General features: G+C 37.1%; 1 protein-coding gene and 1 long non-coding RNA gene across 3 annotated transcripts in view; one reads left to right on the top strand and one right to left on the bottom strand.

The window, feature by feature from the left end:
* LOC126723628 (putative disease resistance RPP13-like protein 1) overlaps positions 1-16,915 on the top strand; it is a 78,389-nt gene that overhangs the window by 16,497 nt on the left and 44,977 nt on the right. The gene's annotated exons all lie outside the window — the stretch shown is intronic.
* The window catches only part of LOC126723634 (uncharacterized), a 71,490-nt gene that overhangs the window by 13,567 nt on the left and 41,008 nt on the right, over positions 1-16,915 (bottom strand). The window lies entirely within an intron of this gene.

The raw sequence follows: 16,915 nt of genomic DNA, 5'->3' as shown, positions 1-16,915 counted from the left end.
CCTTGCTAAGGAGTTATCAAATGTGGACTTTCCCATTTTCTAGGACCGTTCCTTGCTAAGGACTAGTTGCAGTATGATTGTCCCTTGCTTATGACTTAATACAATAGTGAGCTTTTAATCACGACTTCCCATAGGTTTTCAAAACATATTCAATATGCTCATAAAAATAATCCATTCATAATTCTCAAAAATATAAAGGTATATTCACACATAAAAGTTTAACTAAATTTAGGTTGTCCCACAAGTTTTTCATAAAACAAATAGTAAATGTGCACATCAACCATTTATAAAATATCAATTTATATATAGAATATTAACATATTTCTTTGATATAAAATAATTTAATAATCGACATTATTTTGGAAAAACCTCCAAAATTAGTAAACACCACTTACCTCTTAGTTGCAAAAATAAAAGAAATCAACCACCCTTGAGTTACAATAAATCAGTAGAATTAGGACCTAGCAACATCAAAAAATAGGTCCATCAATACACAAATTTCCCACTTAACAATATGTTTTCACACTTAAATAATTTTATCCTAGACAGTATTGATATATCCTAATTTCTCCATTTATTCACCTAACTATCTAATTTACTTTCAGCTTTGATTAGGATTTTTTTTTTTTTGAACTTAAAAGTATTGCTGCCTAATCTGATTTTCCCACTGATATAATCATGGATATTTATGAACTTCAAAATGGATGAATAAGGGAAATCTCATCCATCTAAATTTTACATCCTTTCTTGTCATGTAGCTATATCCATAATTCCTAATCTAATATAATAATAACCATAGGACATCTTTTCCCATAATATAAGGATAAATGGAGATTGTTGAGATCAGAACATATGCCTAGAAGTCCTTTTTCCTTTAATATAGTGATAGGTTAGGTTTTATGAAGTCATGCCTATTGTCCTATTAGCTACTAAGTAATTTCAAGCACAACTCCTTCCTGAAAACGTGGGACAATTTCTATCCATATTCAGTTTTTTTTTTTAATTAACATGATGGCAACTTTGATTTCCCAAGTCCACACCTAACCGCTATGTTTTGTGCGGCACAAAGACTGATATACATAGAAATTCTCTGTCCTAGGTGTGTGATATATCAATGGCCCTTAAGCTAGATGGACAATTGCTAGGTATCACATAAATACAAGAGCCAAAGTAAAGAGGAGAGCTGACCTGATTCTCCTACACAACCGTAGAGAAGAGCAAAACAAAAGAAGATTGCTTGTTGCTGCTTAAAGAGAGGAGGTCTCCTATTTTTATATATATACCTATATACACGTATAACTCGGATAAAAGGCTAGGGTTTTCCTTTTCTTTTTTTTTTCTTTTTTTTTAAAATTTTTTATAAGCTTATCAAGGCTCATATATTTACTTATGCCACCTCACTTGGGTTTCATATTCCATAATATTTATCTTATTTTTAAAATCTTAGGCCCAAATCAATTAAATTCATTTAATTGTGGGCCTCCTTTTTAATTTATGTATAAGAATTAAATAAGTAATAAAATTATGGGGTGTTACACTCACCATTAGATTACATTTTTTTAATGTTTTAATATACATGCCATATTTCATGCTAACTAGATGTTGTTTGCACTTTGATTTATATACCATCATTTATGACACAAAACTTGAAATTAAAAAATTCGATAAATGAAAATTTTAACAACATTTAATTCACACTAAATTTGATTTGCGTGTTAAAAATATAAATAATATATAATTCAATTGTGAGAATTTCGAGGTAATAGTCCAATAAAAAATTATTAAATGGTATAATATTACTTTAAAAAAAAATGAAAGTGATTTAAATATTTTTATATTTTTTTCATTTAAAAAAAAGAAAAAAAAGGAGAGAAAGAGATAAAGGTTAAGAAAGAAATTAAGGCCCTGTTTGGTACACCATTTTAAACACATGTTTTTAGTTTTTAAACAACATTACACGTATTTCTATACATTTTTTCACTCACATGTATTTTTAAAAAATTTGAAAATTGTTATTTAAACACCCATGCCAAACGGGCCCAAAAATATCCATATTAATTGCTTTGAGGAAAAACAACACTGTTTCCGGGAAGGAATCAGAAAATAAATCAGAAAAACTTAGTAACTTCACGTGGAGAGGAGGTACAGAACTAGGAGTGCAATCCGGAGGACTATGTCAAGGTTAGCAGAAACTGGGAAGGCTATGTCAAAGTTACCATCCAATATCATCACAGATATACTTTCAAGACTTCCTCTTAAGTCTACCGGTCGTTTTATGTGTGTTTCTAAAACCTGGAAAAACATGCTCACATCTCCACATTTTGTCAACCTCTATCTTGCTAGAACACCCGCTACTAGCCTATTGCTTTTGAATCCCTTTAATGGGATCCTTGAGAGAGATTGTCACAAACCGAACGTGCACCTTCTTGATATGATTAGTGCCTTGGGACGATACAGTTTTGTCTAGCTTCTACTCCCTAAGATGATTTTCTCTTCCACCCAAATAGTTTTGTAATGGATTGATTTGTGTCTTTTAAGTCTTTTCCTTGGGGTAACTCACTTTACGTTTGCAATTCAATCACAGGAAAAAAACGTTGCTGTTTTAGAACCAACAGTTAAAGAAGTCTTTGCGTTTGGGTTTAGCTCCAACACTAATCAGTACAAGATCTTACAAATTGTTAGGACAATGGTTGGTCAAAACTTGGTTAATCAATCCATTGGCCATGGTATGGTTCACACACTAGGAACTAGGGTGTGGCGAAGCATAGGACATGCCCCTTTCCCCCTTCATGACCACTTATTTGGTGTTCCACTCAAAGGAGCGCTTCATTGGATTGTTGGCGATGATAATAGTTCTGAATATATATGTTTCTTAGAAAAATTTGAAAGCTTCTCTCCACCTCCTCAGTTAGAAAAGATGAACACATCCATGTACTTGGGAGTGTTGGCAGATTTTCTCTATTTAAGTAATAAGACTGGCTCTAATCATCAAGAAATATGGGTGATGAAGGATTACAAGCTTAAGGAATCTTGGAATAAGGACTATGTCTTTGAAGTACAATCACATTCACATCTTAACCCACTCAAATTTCTAGAGGATGGACGCATATCAATGATCTACTAACTCTTTGGTATTGTTATTGTTTCTAACATTGTTAATTACAAGCATGGGTGGAATGACTTTAGATCTCTTAATATTATTAACACTTACGGGCTTATGGGTAAGAACTTGCAAAAATGTGCATCAACGTAACCAAAATATGGCTGGCTTGGAAAATTTGGAACCGTATAAAAGTGACTAACAAGACTTAGGCCGTTTTGTTAGTTTACAGTCTGTGATCTTAAACCTGTTAGTACACTAGAATTTCAATTCTAACTTAACTAACTAATTCCTCTCAAAAAAAATCAAAACGTCGTGGTTTTGGTTTTCTAATTTTTATTTTTATTTTTATGTAGTGTCAGAATTATCTTAAAAAAATAAAAATAAAAAATTGTAAGTTTGTGATTGGTCTGACTTTTATGGGGATATCATCAGGAAAAGGATAAGAAAAATGGTTGATATGGAGTGGGCCCTATCAGGGAACGAAGGAAGAGTCTGATGACAAACCGTGAGAGGCCCACTTTCACGTCGAGATAAACAGGCGACGAAGTAATCGGAAGTCGAGATAATCGGAAAGCGAGAAGAAAGAAATTAACAGTGAATACTGAATTATAGTTATAGAATAGTTGAAAACGACATGACATGATACGACCCATAATTAAACAAAAACAAAAATGGTTCACTTCTTCCTCTCACTCCTCCACAAAGACAAAGACAGAGTTGGATTTATGATCACTTCTTCCGTACTGCTGTGTTTGGTTCCCTCACTCACAAAACTTTTATCCCATCTCAGAATAACAATGCTTCTTCTTATTCCATAATAATGATAATAATATTACTTGTTCTTCGTATCTGTGATCGGAGAAACAATCATCAGATCAGATCAGATCAGAGTGTGAAAAGATGATGCTCCAGTTTCCCGACCTGGTCAAGATGAAAACTAAGAAGGTAAAAATTAAAAGTTGAATAAAACTAGGGTTTGTAATTAATATATATACAAGTGTAGTATTGTTTAATTCAAGGGATAAAACCCTTTTCATCCTTACATTTTCACACGATTCTCACTTTGGACCCTAATTTTTTTCACCGATTTTAGTCTCTATCCTGAAAAACACGTTTCATTTTTGTCCCTGCCGTTACATCAGAGACGGAATTCGTACAGCTGGCAAACGGCATAAGTAAAGAACATTAAAATATTGTCCATTTAAGCCACGTGGCTTTCCTGCCCTGAGTTAGTCACGTGGCACTCAAACCCCAAAGCAACTAAAACTAAAACTAACAAAAAACATTGTAGGACCTAACAAACTAACTAAAAAACATAAAACTAACAACTTTACCCTAACCTTGCTCAAATCACCATAGACCACAAAAAAAAAAAAAAAAAACCCTAATCAGCAAGCATAAAAAAACCCAAATTAGCAAGCATGATCCCTAACCTCTTACCCAGATAGCTTCAGAGTGATTGTAGCAGCTTCGTGTTTGTGAAAGTTCTATCTTTATTTCACTCTGTCTCTCTCTCGTTATGTCTCACTCTCTCTCTCTCTCTCATATGAATGCTCTTTTTAAGTGTTGGGTAATCGGTCTAGGTCTCAATCTCAGCTTTTGGGTTTTGAGGATTTGGGAATTTTGAGATGTTGTGTTTAGTTTTTGTTCTTGCTCTGGGTAATCGGTCTGGGTCTCTATATCTCTTTCTCACTCTCTCTCTCTCTTCCTGTCTCCCTTTATAGCTTTTGTAGTGGACATAATATTGACTGTGATAGTGGAATATTTTTGGGATTTGCATTGTTTGGCTGTTTGTTGTGTGTTACTTTTGTTTATAGCTTTTGGTATTTACAGCTGTGTTTGTTTTACTTTTGTTTATCAAGGACCACAATATTGACTGTGATAAACAACGAAATATTTTTGTTGGTATTTGTATTGTTTGTCTGGGTCCATGTGTTCCCTTTGTCATATTGTATGTTTTTTAATTTGTTTATTAGTTTATTAGCCTAACAAAGTATTTTTAATTTCAGAAAGTGAATATCTGTTTTCATTTTGTTTTCTTTCCATGTCTTGCATGCAGGATGGACGAGTGTTTTACTTTGCATGTCCACTGTAGGGACACGATTATTAACGACTCAAGAATGACATTGGGCTCGTATGTAAAGGGCTCGAACAATATAATTTGTAGAGTGTGGGCTTGAAAGGCCGGACCTTGGTCACCGGACAGCGGTCTGGTCATGATTTTTATGGAAGCTCATACGAAGGTAGACTTGGCTTGAATAGCTAAGCCTTACATCGATGCAGCTTAGAGGGTTTAAGTCCTCGGACTGCGTCCGAGGAGCATCATATCCTTCCCATTCTCCCTTTTGTAGGATTTTTCCCTCCTTTTTCCGGGATCCCCTTCCCCCTTGGCTCTCCTTCCCTTTTATACTAGTGTTTACTTCCCGTTTAGTGTCCATGTGTAAGTTTTGCTTTTTGGGGTACAGATCCGTCCTATCAATCCATACCTCGGAGCGGTTGGGGGTGGTTAGGAAAAGTTAAATAGCATGGTTTGGAGTATGGGCCTGTTAGATGCGGGGTTTCATACTATAGTGCTGACAACTTTCTCCCTTGTACTGCCCCTGTACTGAATTTGTCCTTTTCTTCAGACGTTTTGTGAGGTGCCCAGCATAATATCGTTCTCGGCCATATTCTTAGGTCTTTTTTGGACTCTTACTATACGTCCTCGTAAATTATTCTCCTCGGCTCGGGTCTTGGGCCCCATCGTGAAGTGGGCCGGGACCACAAATTCTCTGGCCCCACAATAGCCCCTCAAAATCCTGTTGCCCAACCTCCTGGTTGGGGAGGAGGGTTTTGGTGATGTCGGGCTCAAATCAAGGCTTGCCCAGCTCTGCACTTCATTAATGTCGGTGTTTCTCCATTTGCATGGGAGGTGCGCCGGATTAGGTGGCATCCTTCTAGATTTACTCACGCGGCGTTCTCGACGTTTCAGTGCTCGAGGCGCGTTTTTAATATGTCCCCTTCACGAGGCTATTCAAACCTTACGGTTGCAGATGGTGTTGGAAATTGAACCAAGACCGTCTTGTCTGTAGCACTTCTTGGAAACCTGCATGGATTAAATGCCACCAATTGGCCCTCTATACAAGTAGGATAGGAGGTTACTCCCTTTACATATAAACCCTTCGGCCCCTTCAAATTCATAATCCTTCAGCCATACTCACAGTCTCCATCTCCAATGCAATCCACCCTTAGAGCAATATGTTTGAGGCACGGGTGGGGGTGAAGGATCTACACCCGCTCCAGAGGCACCAGAAACTTCCGAGACTTAAGGTGGTGCGGTCTGGACAGGGGAGACACAGACTCAAGATAATCCTCCGTTTTGACAAGGTGGGGATGATATCTCTACCTCTTTCAGTCAAAATCCGAAGGAGGGACTGGTTGCATCAGATTCTTGGTGTGACAGCAGTAAGGTTTTCCGTCATCAGCGCCATTTGCTCTATCGCGAGCGTGGCTAACATGAAGGCTCATCAACTTCCTACTCCCTGCACCTTTTCTTCAAAGGTGCTAGCCCCATGTTAGGTTCTTTTGCTGTCCGAGTTATGGGCATGTAAAAGTATTGAGGAATGGTTTCCGTAGACAACGTTTTGGAACTGCTGCGTCTCTCTTCTCTGTGCCTCTTCTTCTGTTTTTTCTTCATTTTCTTGTATCTTTTCTCTTTTGCTTATGTAGTTAGTTTCTAGCATAAGCTTATTCAAGTTCTTTCATTGTACGTTGTACTCTTTCTTTGTCTTAATAAAAGATGAATCTGTTTCCTTCTAAATACTTTTCTTTTTCTGCAGCAATTACTTTGTGAATGGGTGTACTACATGTGTATTTTCCTTTAATGATACTTAGGGCAGGAAACCTTAAAACAAAAAGCTATTAATTTGAACTTATCGACATTATCAAATATAATAATGCTAACCCACAGTGGGTTAAACTTATGAGACTAACCGAGATAACAGCTGAGCGCTCCGTAATGCATGTAAGGCAACCGTCCGAGAATGAGAAATTCAAAATAAACCGTCCGAGAGGGTTGCCGAGTAGTGAGGGACTTTGGCCGTGTTTTTAATAACACCTGGCCCTATCACAATCGCATTAGTTCCCTAGGTATTGAGGATCCGAGGACAAACTGGGGATTCCATTCGGTCTAGGGATTAACCCAACTATTAATGGGTAACTCCTCTCCGGGGTAGAGTCTAAGGGTCATACAACGTCCAGGTTGTGTCCAAAACTTGTACTTTAGTAGTTGGTTTCCCCAGAGGCTTGAGTCCGAGGACCATACAAGGCCTTGGTTCTGTCCAAAACTTGTATTTTCTCTTTTAAGTAGTTGGTTTCCCCAGAGGCTTGAGTCCGAGGACCATACTAGGCCTTGGTTCTGTCCAAAACTTGTATTTTCTCTTTTAAGTAGTTGGCTTCCCCAGAGGCTTGAGTCCGAGGACCATACAAGGCCTTGGTTCTGTCCAAAACTTGTATTTTCTCTTTTAAGTAGTTGGTTTCCCCAGAGGTTTGAGTCCGAGGACCATACTAGGCTTTGGTTCTGTCCAAAACTTGTATTTTCTCTTTTATGTAGTTGGTTTCCCCAGAGGCTTGAGTCCGAGGACCATACAAGGCCTTGGTTCTGTCCAAAACTTGTATTTTCTCTTTTAAGTAGTTGGTTTCCCTAGAGGCTTGAGTCCGAGGACCATACAAGGCCTTGGTTCTGTCCAAAACTTGTATTTTCTCTTTTAAGTAGTTGGTTTCCCCAGAGGCTTGAGTCCGAGGACCATACTAGGCTTTGGTTCTGTCCAAAACTTGTATTTTCTCTTTTAAGTAGTTGGTTTCCCCAGAGGCTTGAGTCCAAGGACCATACAAGGCCTTGGTTCTGTCCAAAACTTGTATTTTCTCTTTTAAGTAGTTGGTTTCCCTAGAGGCTTGAGTCCGAGGACCATACGAGGCTTGAGTCCGAGGACCATACAAGGCCTTGGTTCTGTCCAAAACTTGTATTTTCTCTTTTAAGTAGTTGGTTTCCCCAGAGGCTTGAGTCCGAGGACCATACAAGGCCTTGGTTCTGTCCAAAACTTGTATTTTCTCTTTTAAGTAGTTGGTTTCCCCAGAGGCTTGAGTCCGAGGACCATACTAGGCCTTGGTTCTGTCCAAAACTTGTATTTTCTCTTTTAAGTAGTTGGTTTCCCCAGAGGCTTGAGTCCGAGGACCATACAAGGCCTTGGTTCTGTCCAAAACTTGTATTTTCTCTTTTAAGTAGTTGGTTTCCCTAGAGGCTTGAGTCCGAGGACCATACAAGGCCTTGGTTCTGTCCAAAACTTGTATTTTCTCTTTTAAGTAGTTGGTTTCCCCAGAGGCTTGAGTCTGAGGACCATACAAAGCCTTGGTTCTGTCCAAAACTTGTATTTTCTCTTTTAAGTAGTTGGTTTCCCCAGAAACTTGAGTCCGAGAACCATACAAGGCCTTGGTTCTGTCCAAAACTTGTATTTTCTCTTTTATTTTTTGAAGATTAGCCCCTCGACCAAGGTGGGGAGAGTTAGCTTGGTGTTGGAAGCCCCTAGAGCTGCCCATGCCATTGGCACTGCGAGGCGTAGCCCATAGCAGAAATTTATGTCGGAACAACAACAGCGTGTTGCTAGAAATGAACGAACCTTCATAGAGCCTTGCTTGACAGAGGCTTGACTCCACCGCCACCTGTGCCAACGTGCAAGCCTCCCCACAGACGGCGCCAATTGTAGTGACACGATTATTAACGACCCAAGAATGACATTGGGCTCGTATGTAAATGGCTCGAACAATATAATTTGTAGAGTGTGGGCTTGAAAGGCTGGACCTTGGTCACCGGACAGAGGTCTGGTCATGATTTTTATGGAAGCTCATACGAAGGTAGACTTGGCTTGAATAGCTAAGCCTTACATCGATGCAGCTTAGAGGGTTTAAGTCCTCGGACTGCATCCGAGGAGCATCATATCCTTCCCATTCTCCCTTTTGTAGGATTTTTCCCTCCTTTTTCCGGGATCCCCTTCCCCCTTGGCTCTCCTTCCCTTTTATACTAGTGTTTACTTCCCGTTTAGTGTCCACGTGTAAGTTTTGCTTTTTGGGGTACAGATCCATCCTATTAATCCATATCTCGGAGCGGTTGAGGGTGGTTAGGAAAAGTTAAATAGCATGGTCTGGAGTATGGGCCTGTTAGATGCGGGGTTCCATACTACAGTGTTGGCAGCTTTCTCCCTTGTACTGCCCCTGTACTGAATTTGTCCTTTTCTTCAGACGTTTTGTGAGGTGCCCAGCATAATATCGTCCTCGGCCATATTCTTAGGTCTTTTTTGGACTCTTACTATACGTCCTCGTAAATTATTCTCCTCGGCTCGGGTCTTGGGCCCCATCGTGAAGTGGGCCGGGACCACAAATTCTCTGGCCCCATATCCACCATGGTGGGCATTTTACATGGGACCCTCAAGCTTATGTGGGAGGGACAGTTGATATAGTGGAAAACTGTGATCTAGATAAGTGGTCAAAAGTAGAGATTGAGAGTATCTGTAGGGATTTTGGGTACATTGCAGTGGATAAGCTATGGTTTAAAATGCCTGGTGTGAACCTAGAGTAGGCACATTTCCATGAGGTGGTTGATGATGATGATGCTGTGTTCATGATCGACTTGGTGAAGGGATATGGGGACATTCATGTTTTTGTGGAGCATCCAGGGAATGAACCAGTTGAGTTACCAGTGGAGGATTTAAAGCCCTTAACTGTTAGACCACCTGGTAGTGAACCAAGCGGAGTAAATGAAGATATGGTTTATTGTGTTAGCAGTGACAGTGAGCTTCAAAGTGATCACTTTTATGAGTATGTTGAGTATGAAAAGGATAATGATAATGAGAATGATGATGGAGAGTATAGAACTGATTTTTCACAATTTGGAGGCCATGATAATGCTGAAACAAATAATGTTGATGAAGAGTACAGACCCGATTTTTTACAGTTTGGAGGCCATGATAATGCTGAAACTACTAATGTTGACCATAGAGAGCAAGTTTGGCCTGGCAAAGCACCAGTTGTTGATGACCAAGTTGAGGAGAGAAGTGAGGCCGAGGGGAGTGACTTAGAAGAAGAGCCACAAATGCAACCAATAGACATTGTTGAAGATAGTACTGATAGTTGGGACAATCAAGCTGAAGATGATGAGGTTGAACTAGGACAAATGTGTGGTGGTGTCATGAATTCTGACTATGAGAGTGAGGAGCTGCATAGCCTTGATGAGAGTTCATCAAGTAGTGAGCATTGTGAAGTTTCAAGTGTTGGTGAAACCCCTACTGTTGAGGTTGACAATTCTATTAGGAGGAGCAGATACCCAATCTTTAGGCCAGTAGCTAAAGCTAAGAACCTTAGGTTTGAGAAGGATATGTTGTTCCTTTCACCTAAACAATTTAAAGATGCTATAACTAATTATGCAATCCATGATGGGTGGGGTATAAAATTTGTGAAAAATGACTTAGTGAGAGTGAGAGCCCAATGCCAGTCAGGGTGCAAGTTTGTTGCCTACCTTGCAAAGGTGCTAAGGGAGAAGAGCTATAGATTGAAAGCACTGAACATGACTCACACATGTACCAGAAGTTACAGAAAATCCAAGGTGCACAACATCATACATTGGGAAGAAGTTAATGAAGAGGGTTAGGAGACAGCCTGACATAAGGCTCAAGGATATTTAGGAAGCTGTGCATGAGAAGTATGTGGTTAACATAAGTGCAGGCAAGGCAAGTAGGGCTAGAGAGAAAGCTTAAGAAGCTGTTGATGGGGCCCACATTGCACAGTTCAACCAACTGTGGGAGTATTGTGATGAGTTGAGAAGGTGCAGTCCTGGGAGCATCGTTTTGATGAAGGTGCATACTTATAATGATGGTGATTTGGCAGCTGAGCATGACTTGGCAATTGGGCTGCCATATTTTGAAAGAATCTACATTTGCCTGGAGGGTTGCAAGAAGGGCTTCTTGACAGGGTGCAGGCCAATCATTGGTCTAGATGCATGCCATCTGAAGACCAAGATAGGTGGTCAACTGATGTGTGCTATTGGTAGAGATCCCAATGATGAGTACTTCCCCTTCACATATGCAGTAGTCGAAGCTGAAACAAAGGACTCTTGGACCTGGTTTCTTAATTTATTACTTGCTGACATAGGAGATAGAAAAACATGGGTGTTCATATTTGATCAACAAAAGGTTTGGTTTCTTAATATTTATTGCTTGCTGAATTGTGTTTTTATTGCTTGTTGAATTAATATTTATTGCTTACTGAATTAATATTTATTGCTTTACAGTGTGTATGTATTACTGTGATTACAGCTATAAATTACAGCTATAATTACTATGATTACAGCTATAAGATATTGGTCTAGCAATGTCTTTAATTACAACTATAAATAAGCTGGACTACATAATATGTTGCAATTTCCACTTTAGGCTGTGCAGCTTTCTTTCAAAATTGCTTGCCCCATACCTAAATTGACAGATTAGTGTTTCAATGGCTTTTTTGACAATTTTACAGGATTTGAATTCCTCATAAATGCATTGAAAGGTATGCAAATGCTATCAGGTTCAATATCTATCACACATGCTTCAAATGAGCCATATTAGCTTGTATTGAATTGGTTACTGAATTATTTCAATTATGGTTTTGAGATATATCTCTCACTTTCTTCAGTGGTGAAGTGTTGTTTGACTTGTGTCATTTGGAAATTGTAGTTTTGGAGATTTCCCCTCTAAGGCCAAGCTGACCTTATCTTCAGACAAACTTATCAAAGAGGGGTTCAGTTTTAAGTATGGGATTGAAGACATTTATGACCAAACTGTTTTAAATAGTTTAGTACAGTGCAAGTGCTGAGGTGGTAAAGTGCAGGTGTGTGTGTAGTGCAGGTGCTGAAGTGGTGCAGTGCAGGTGCAGGTGCGTGTGCAGTGCAGGTGCGTGTGCAGTGCAGTGCAGTGCAGTGCTAAAGTGGTGTAGTGCAGTGCAAGTGGATTGTATGGGATATATGGGACATATGGGATTGTGTGTGATCAGTGTTAAGAAGTTAGATAGTTAATGATTGGTGTATGGGATATATCGGATTGTGTGTGATCAATGTTAAGAAGTTAGTTAATGAGGGAATCAGATTGTATAAAAGGATTGGGAAATGGATTGTATGAGATATTTGAGAAATGAATAAACTACCAAAGTGTTCTTCATTCCAATTGTATTTGCAATTCTTTGATAAATATTACTTAGCACTGCACTGTTTATTTGGTCTATCAATTAGCAGGTTCTTATCATCTTGAAAGATTGATCAGTATTTGCAATTCTTTGATAAATATTAGGCATTCAAGATCATGTTCTTTATGAGTTGACCCTTTCCTTTTTCTTTATATGACAAATCATATATAAAAGTTCTTAAAGATTGAAATCATGAAGCTTGCACTGTTTATTTGGTCTATCAGATATGGCTCTGTTTTTTTGGTTTTCAGCTTCTTATACAGAGTAATATTGATTACACACAAGGCACAAGCAGTTCACAACAATGCAATAAAAAGTGATGTTCCATTGCCAAAGTCTCGGATTACAGAGAGAATTACACCAAAACACAAATATTTTCCTACTAATACATACCAACACAAATTCAGGCCAACACATACCAACACAAAAATTCTGCCAACACCTACCAAAATACGCCAAAATTATGGCCTTTTTACACTAATACCTACCCACCTAATGACCCATTTCCCCCCCACCTATTTGGCCAACCAAAAGAAGCATCAAGCGTAGCATCCCACTTATCAGCAGAGATAGCCCCAGGCAGATGACTAGCCTCTTCTCTCTCTTCCTGTAGCCTGCAATGTCAGCTTCAAGGGTTAAAATACGTTGCCTCTGCTCTAGAATCAGCACCTTGCCACGCTCGCAGATTTCATCATCATGCCATTGAAAAAATTTACACTTGCGTCTAACCTGACACCCAGGAGCCAGATAAAACCCATTATATATTCAACCAAAATCATGAAAAACAACAACAAATAGTATTACCAAAATTTGGTCACAGCCAATCCAACACTTGTATTAGCAAAATACTAAAATCCTTGAAACTAAAAAAAACCCACTAAAGAAAATAGCTATAAAATAAGAACCCAATAACAGAATCCAACCCAGCCAATCCCTTTTTATTTTCCATTTTTGATCAGTCAACTCCTAATCATATTTATGATACATATGTAAATTTTTACTTGAATCCCTTATTAAAGTACTGGATCTCACAAATCATGCAGAACCAAAGTTTCCTACGACATTTCATTTAAAAAACAAAAAAAGCTTCCTAAAACATTCAAAGAGTATTAGACTCAATTGCTTTAAATTTTTTCGAGTTTAATTAGCTGAGATAAAAATTGAACAGATTTTTTAGTATTTTGCTTACCACTTATAATAAGTTAAAGAAAACCCCTTTTTATGCTAAATGAAAACCCCTTATAACTGAACAGAATCTCACTCTGTTTTTTTCCCCACCCAGAAAAATCAATAGAAATTTAACAACCAAAACCGGTTTCTTTACCCAATAATTTGGACACCCGTAGAACCTTCTTCCAGGGTTGTCAGGTGTCCACGAAACAACCAAAACTGGTTTCAGAGAGCAAAAGTATTGCATTGGGCCCCTTTTCCTCAAGCTTCCACTTGATGACATCAAGCTTGATTCCTTGAGAGCAGTTGTGAGCGAGGAGCTGAGCTGAGTTCGTGGTGAGGCGAGGAGATGAGTTTGGCGAGGAGCTGAGTTGGGATTTCTAATAAATTTGAGGGTTTTAATTTCTGAATTTAAGGGGCTGAGCTGATTATATTGTTTATAAAGTCACGTGAGGGGCACGTGATCTCTTACAGGCGGGAATGGGACTAACTGCAGGGCGGGAAAGCCACGTGGCTTAAGTGGACAATATTTTAATGTTCTTTACTTATGCCGTTTTCCAATTGTGCGAATTCCGTCTCTGATGTAATGGCAGGGACAAAAATGAGACGCATTTTTTAGGATAGGGACTAAATCGGTAAAAAAAAAAAAGTTAGGGACCAAAGTGAGAATCGTGTGAAAATGTAGGGACGAAAAATGATTTTATCCCTTAATTTAAATCAGATGGTATTTGAGGATGTATATTCTACGCGTGACTTTGCAACCCTAAGCATTTCTAATTTATTTATATTGAATTATTACATGATATTTACAACATTTTCATAACAAATAATAAGTTATTTGTTATTATTTCTTATTTTAACTTATAATTTAAATTACTTTTTTACCCTTCATTAACAATAAATAAAAATATGTTATTTAAAATTTGTTATAAAAGTATTATGAAAATATTGGATAAATAACATTTCTCTTTTATTTATATAATAGATATTCATTTAAGGAAAAAAGCCATTTGGTAATCCGTTATGCAATCGGACCCACTTGTTCAAAGAAAACTCTGACGAAGCTTAAATGAGGGTGAGGTTGGTGAATTAATAATGGGCTAAAAGACTGGGCGAAGTAACAAGACTTGAAACATGCGGAACTCTGTGGAATGGGCCCTATAAATATGCAGGAGGTCATTAAAAGCCATTACCATCCAATTTAGAGAATGGGCATGCTCTGTCCCCCATTTGCTTACAAAGATCCACCATTTCTTCAAATTCAAATCCGGGCTGTTACTACTGTCAGGCTCTCAGAAGAAACAGCTCATGCTTTTCTTACCTTACATTACATGATAATTCAATTGAGCAAGGATTTGGACTGGAAAACACCTACCTCTGCAAGTGGTATCACTCAATATGAACAGATTATTCATTGAATATATATAGGAATAGATTGATTGTGAGTCATGAAGTGGACCACCTAGCTAGAGAAATCAAACGAATAAAGATGCACTTGCAAGTATACAATTTCTACCACGTTATTTCCTAGAAACCCTCTCAATAAACTAGCAAAAAATTGTTTTTAGTAACGTCAGTTTGTAGAAAGATGCTGAACATAATAATATTCATAGAAATTGCTAAAATTTTTCTTCCATCGAATTAGATTACTTCTCTGATTATGTTACTCACTCTGTGCCAATCACTTCTTTATTACATTCAAGCATGTTAGGTTAAGTCAAGGAGGCGGCTAGATTGTCCCTTGTGCAACCATGAACTCAGAAAAGGGCCTGCATCTACTTAGTTGACAGACTTTTACACCATAGGTAATTGTCTTATCTTATTTAAAGGAGTGTATTGTGTGTAATATAATTTATTCTATCTTCTAAAAAAAAAACTAATTTAACACCTCAAAATGCTACTTTTTATAATTTGACATACCATTTCATAACTCACCTTACACCACATCTCTTATTTTTCACATTATAATTAACACTATTCATTTATTTATTCATTTCTATCAATTTAGATTAAACATGATGTTTATTGATGCTAATTAATCTCAAGCTTTTTTTTTGTGTTTTTTTTCTCAACAAATAAGTGGGTGAGGACTATAAACAGTTACAAGAAATTCATAAATTAACTCGTATCGTGTGTAATATGAAGGTATTATTTACAAAGATTTGATGGAGAAACTGGTTAGCTAAAAGTTTAGTCGTAATTATTAAAGGAAAATAGTTGAAACACACAACTTGAGGTAGCATTTCCACTCAAAAATCTCATTTCCATGAAATCAATCCAAGGCCACCTTTTAGAAAAGTGGTAGAGATACTGATAGAATGAATTATAAAATTATCTAATATATTAATCTTAAAAATATGCCACGTTATTTCCTAGAAACCTTCTCAATAAACTAGCAAAAAAATTGTTTTCAATAACGTAAGCATGTAGAAAGATGCTGAACATAATATTCACAGAAATTGCCAAAAACTTTCTTCCATCGAATTAGATAACTTCTCTGATTATGTTACTCACTCTGTGCCAAGCATGTTAGGTTGTCGCAACAAGTTGACAGACTTTTCTGCCTCGTTAAAATCTGGGCCAGCCGTAGGCCAATAACTAATGAGTATTATCATTATTACTTTCGTGCTGAATTTTATTTTGGAAGACACGAATTAATTTTTAAGGATAATATTTTTTGCGTGATTTTATAGTATCGTGAGATTGTTATTAATTCTTTTCTTTATTTTCAATTCTGGCTAATTTTTTAAGATATTATTTATTGAATCAAACTTGTTTATCATTTTTATATTTCTAACAAGAAATACTACAAATTTTATAATATAAGTGAATTAATCATATTAAAAAAAAAAGAATAGTAGATTTTAAATTTAAAAAAAAAAATTATATAAAATATTAACTAAATTGATGGTTAATAAACTATAAATATTATTTAAGTTATATTTTAATATAAAAATGCCCATTTAAAGATTTTGCCTTAGGGCTCAAATTGTATTGAACTATATTACAATCTTTGTACTCAGTCCTTTTAATCATCAAAATTTGATGAGATCATAGAGACCTATATTACAATCTTTGTACTCGTCCTTTTAATCATCAAAATTTGATGAGATTATAGAGACCATCCAATACTAAGAGCATATAACCTGAAACTTACTTCTATATGATGTTAAGAATTCCTCCCTCCTATTTCTTTTAACTGTGGCAGTATTAATTAAAACCTAAATATTAGTGAATAAATAAAAAATAATTTTTTAATCAAAGAAAAAACAAAAATAAAAGGAATAATGCTAAGAATACTACAAATACTATATGTCATTTACCAATTTTTGTGTCACCAATCACAAAAAAGTAAGTTAACATTCATTTATTATATTTTTCAAATCCATTGATCAT

Source organism: Quercus robur, chromosome 4 (genome assembly GCF_932294415.1).
Source record: "Quercus robur chromosome 4, dhQueRobu3.1, whole genome shotgun sequence".
Taxonomy (NCBI): Eukaryota; Viridiplantae; Streptophyta; class Magnoliopsida; order Fagales; family Fagaceae; genus Quercus; species Quercus robur.
The sequence above is the reverse complement of the archived record's forward strand: the minus strand, read 5'-3'. Positions and strand labels throughout refer to the sequence as shown.